This window comes from Schistocerca americana, unplaced genomic scaffold (assembly GCF_021461395.2).
Source record: "Schistocerca americana isolate TAMUIC-IGC-003095 unplaced genomic scaffold, iqSchAmer2.1 HiC_scaffold_454, whole genome shotgun sequence".
NCBI classification, from domain to species: Eukaryota; Metazoa; Arthropoda; class Insecta; order Orthoptera; family Acrididae; genus Schistocerca; species Schistocerca americana.
The window spans coordinates 97,501-102,500 of NW_025726186.1; the positions used below are offsets into that span (position 1 = coordinate 97,501).

At 62.5% G+C, this 5,000-nt stretch overlaps 1 pseudogene; it reads right to left on the reverse strand.

The window, feature by feature from the left end:
* Nucleotides 1-5,000, reverse strand: part of LOC124583298 — a 7,955-nt pseudogene that overhangs the window by 1,890 nt on the left and 1,065 nt on the right.

Here is a 5,000-nt window from a genome sequence, read left to right on the forward strand (position 1 = left end):
ACCAGTCGAGCCGGAGATGGTCTCCGACTACCTGGGCGTCGATGACGCGGGCAATGCCGTCTTTAACCGCCACCACGTCAGGCTTGCGGATTCCCTCAGGTGTGCGGAGGTGGGGCTCCACAGAGACATTGAAGCCCCTCTGCGCGAGTCCACGGGCGACATAGCGCACGATCGCGTCATGCCGCTTAACCCGGGACCCGTGCGTCCTGAAGCAAGCCTGTAACACGTGGTTGGCGGTCTCTACGGCCTGGCAGCCCGCGCGGCATCTGGTGTCCGCCTCCCGCCCGCGACTGCGCCGTGCCTTCGTGGGGAAGGCGTTGATGCGGGCACGGAGAGCGTCGATGAAGTTACGCCCAGATAGCAGGCGACTGGTGTCAGCGACCCACTGGTGTTGCCCCTTGACGGCGGCGGAAGATGACAGCGCCGCACCGTCAAAGGCAACGTGCAGGCGCGCGGCCCACATCTCTCCAACCTGCGTCGACGATTTGAGGAGGTGGCCCTCCCACATAAGATGCCGCTCCAGCGCCTCAATCTCACGCTGCACCTCGTCCCGGCCTGCACCGTCGGCGGCTGGCCCAATCCTCTTCAGCGCCAGGAGACGGGACCGGCGAAGTGTTGGCCCCATCCATCGGCATGATGGGATGCCGAGGCCTCCCTGGGCTACAGGAGCGTGGAAGTAGCCCAGGGGAGTGTCCGCCGGAAGGCGGAACCATCTCCTGACGGCGGCACGGATGGTCACATCTGCCGCTTTCAACGCACCCACTCGGGTGCGGCTGAGGGCCAGCCCATGGTACAGGCCAGGCAGAAGTACGGTGGTGAGGGCGTGGAGGCGCTGTTGCGGCTTGAGCGGAGCTCGGGAGATGACGTCCAGCTGCTCCACCAGGTGGCGTCGTGGGTTGAAAACGCAGCGACCAGCGGTGGAGAATTGCAGTCCCAGGTACCGGAAGGTTTCACCCACACGTAGGGCGGGCACGGTGGCGTTGCCCGCTTTGAAGGTACCGTCGGCGTCGACCTTCACCTTCTTGTCGCGGCCAGACGCGACTAAGGCGAGGGTGAAACACTTCCGGGCGTTGATCTGCAGCCCCAGATGGGCGAGGGCTGCGACGGCTGCGTCGATGAGGGACTGCAATCCCCTCGCGGTCGATGCAAAAAGCAGGACGTCATCTGCGAAGGCCGCAGCGTTAACTCTGCGACCAAGGATCCGAGCTCCGATGTGGGAGGGAAGTTGACTCAAAACATAGTCCACCGCAAAATTGAAAAGGAGGGGGGAGAGGGGGTCACCCTGACGCACACCCCTAGCCGGCTGCAGGGGCACGCCCACGTCGGCGCCGCCCGCTATCACCGTCGTGCTACCCTCGTAACACCTTTCGACGTACTCAATAAAGCAATCCGGCAGGCCATGAGCCCTCAGCACGGGGCGGAGGGCGGCATGGTCCACCGAATCGAACGCTTTAGAGACGTCGATCGATGCCACAAAAACAGAGCGACAGGAGCGGACTGCGTCGGTGAGAGCAGTGTCCAAGATGAAGGTGTTTTCCAACATCCCATCCCGGGGGATGAATGCCCGCTGACGTTCGTCCACAGCACATGCACGCATCAGGCGTGACGCGAGAACCTTGTGAAAGGTCCGCGCCAACACCGAGCAGACCGTAATGGGGCGAAAGTCAGCGGGGGATGTTGGTGCAGCCGTTTTGGGGAGAAGTGACGTCCGGGCGCGAAGCAGACGCTCGGGGAGGGCGCGGGCCAGGAGGAAGAGGTTCAAGAGTTTCACCAGGACTTCATGCGGCAGGCGCCGCAGCTCCGCTGGAGTCAGGCCGTCCGGCCCGGCTGCCGATCCCCTGGGCGGCAAGGCAGCAGCGACCTCCTCACGTGTGACCGGCCCCCATAGGCACTCAGGAGCGACAGGCTCCGAGTGCGGGAGAAGGCGGTCACGGATGAAGCCGGCGGTGGAGATCGGCTTCTTCGTGAAGAGGTCCGCCCAGAAGTCCAGCAGACCGGGGATGTCGGGTGGCGGCTGCAGCAGGGTGCCGTCCAGCAAGCCGCGCACGCAACGCGCACGCGACCTACGGAAGGCGTCCTGTGTCCGCGCGTATTCCCAGCGGCGCCGCTTGCGCTTCTGCAGCGGCGGGGCGGCAGGCGGCCGCTTGGATGGTTGGCGCGGCCGCTGTGTCCTGGTGATCGACCTCTCCCCCCTGGACCCGACCGACGCAAGGGCATCCGGGAGCATGCCCAGGATGACATCGGGCGGCGTGCCCCGCCCCAGACCAATGACTCGATCCAGGGCAGAGAAACGCTGGGCGGAAGCAGGTAGCCCCGCCAGATGCTCCCAGATGGCGGCGTCAGTCGGCCCCTCCGGCGGCGGCCCGGTGGTGTCGGCCGCGAAGTCCTCGGCTGCGTCGACGGGCGGCGCAGCGGCCTCGCCCGCGTCAGGCAGCGAGCTCGCTGCTCCACGGCGGGACGCCGGCTCTTCACCCCGACCGATCTCAAGTGCCTCCATGAATTGGCGGACAAGCTGCTTGTGGGCAGCTTGCCGCCGTCGGCACTTGATTGCCTCAAGCGTTCGGTCGGGGAACATCCTGGTAAGTTCTTGATTTACAAAGAAGAACCGGGCGTCCCTCTCCAGGAACAGTTCGGCCTCTGCCTTGGCGAGCGACAGGACTTCTTCCTCCGTCCACCTCGCGCGATGCCTCTCCGTCACGATCTCAGCGTTGGCGGCCGCAGGGTGTTGGCGGCGGCGATGGACCCCGAGACCGTTCTTCGTGGTAAAAGTGCGGTGGCACTCACTGCAAGCAAAGGGAGCTACACAAACTATCGCATTTTCGTTACGGCCGGTTGGCCGGATAGGTGCTGGGGTAGCTGGGGTGGCACCTTCAGCGGAAGGGCCACCATCTCTTGTTTCTTGTCGGCTGCCCCCAACTATAAAGGGATAATGCGAGGGGGGGCTGGTAACCCCCCCAAGCCCCTGGTGCGGTCTTCCACTCTGCAAAAATCAGCGGGCCCACGAGAAGGGGAGAAGACCGCAGGAGAGGAGAGGCTAAGAGGGCTAGGCCCATGTATTGCGCATCACTCTCCCTGTAACTATAACCCAAGGAAGGCACCTCGCAGCAGCAGCACGACTACATCAAGACCGCACTTCGAAAAGCCAAGTCCGGATGCAGCCACACCGCCGCCACTTGGCCACCTTAAGAGAGTCATAGTTACTCCCGCCGTTTACCCGCGCTTGCTTGAATTTCTTCACGTTGACATTCAGAGCACTGGGCAGAAATCACATTGCGTCAACACCCGCTAGGGCCATCGCAATGCTTTGTTTTAATTAGACAGTCGGATTCCCCCAGTCCGTGCCAGTTCTGAGTTGATCGTTGAATGGCGGCCGAAGAGAATCCGCGCACCCGCGCGCCCCCGGAGGAGCACGCTAAGGCGGACGCGGCCTCGCAGCAAGGAAGATCCGTGGGAGGCCAAGGCACGGGACCGAGCTCGGATCCTGCACGCAGGTTGAAGCACCGGGGCGCGAACGCCGCGCAGGCGCGCGCATCCTGCACCGCCGGCCAGCACGAGGCCAACCAACGGCGAGAGCAGACCACGCCCGCGCTAAACGCCCGCACTTACCGGCACCCCTACGGCACTCACCTCGCCCAGGCCCGGCACGTTAGCGCTGACCCACTTCCCGACCAAGCCCGACACGCCCCGATCCTCAGAGCCAATCCTTATCCCGAAGTTACGGATCCAATTTGCCGACTTCCCTTACCTACATTATTCTATCGACTAGAGGCTCTTCACCTTGGAGACCTGCTGCGGATATGGGTACGAACCGGCGCGACACCTCCACGTGGCCCTCTCCCGGATTTTCAAGGTCCGAGGGGAAGATCGGGACACCGCCGCAACTGCGGTGCTCTTCGCGTTCCAAACCCTATCTCCCTGCTAGAGGATTCCAGGGAACTCGAACGCTCATGCAGAAAAGAAAACTCTTCCCCGATCTCCCGACGGCGTCTCCGGGTCCTTTTGGGTTACCCCGACGAGCATCTCTAAAAGAGGGGCCCGACTTGTATCGGTTCCGCTGCCGGGTTCCGGAATAGGAACCGGATTCCCTTTCGCCCAACGGGGGCCAGCACAAAGTGCATCATGCTATGACGGCCCCCATCAACATCGGATTTCTCCTAGGGCTTAGGATCGACTGACTCGTGTGCAACGGCTGTTCACACGAAACCCTTCTCCGCGTCAGCCCTCCAGGGCCTCGCTGGAGTATTTGCTACTACCACCAAGATCTGCACCGACGGCGGCTCCAGGCAGGCTCACGCCCAGACCCTTCTGCGCCCACCGCCGCGACCCTCCTACTCGTCAGGGCTTCGCGGCCGGCCGCAAGGACCGGCCATGACTGCCAGACTGACGGCCGAGTATAGGCACGACGCTTCAGCGCCATCCATTTTCAGGGCTAGTTGCTTCGGCAGGTGAGTTGTTACACACTCCTTAGCGGATTCCGACTTCCATGGCCACCGTCCTGCTGTCTTAAGCAACCAACGCCTTTCATGGTTTCCCATGAGCGTCGATTCGGGCGCCTTAACTCGGCGTTTGGTTCATCCCACAGCGCCAGTTCTGCTTACCAAAAGTGGCCCACTTGGCACTCCGATCCGAGTCGTTTGCTCGCGGCTTCAGCATATCAAGCAAGCCGGAGATCTCACCCATTTAAAGTTTGAGAATAGGTTGAGGTCGTTTCGGCCCCAAGGCCTCTAATCATTCGCTTTACCGGATGAGACTCGTACGAGCACCAGCTATCCTGAGGGAAACTTCGGAGGGAACCAGCTACTAGATGGTTCGATTAGTCTTTCGCCCCTATACCCAGCTCCGACGATCGATTTGCACGTCAGAATCGCTACGGACCTCCATCAGGGTTTCCCCTGACTTCGTCCTGGCCAGGCATAGTTCACCATCTTTCGGGTCCCAACGTGTACGCTCTAGGTGCGCCTCACCTCGCAATGAGGACGAGACGCCCCGGGAGTGCGGAG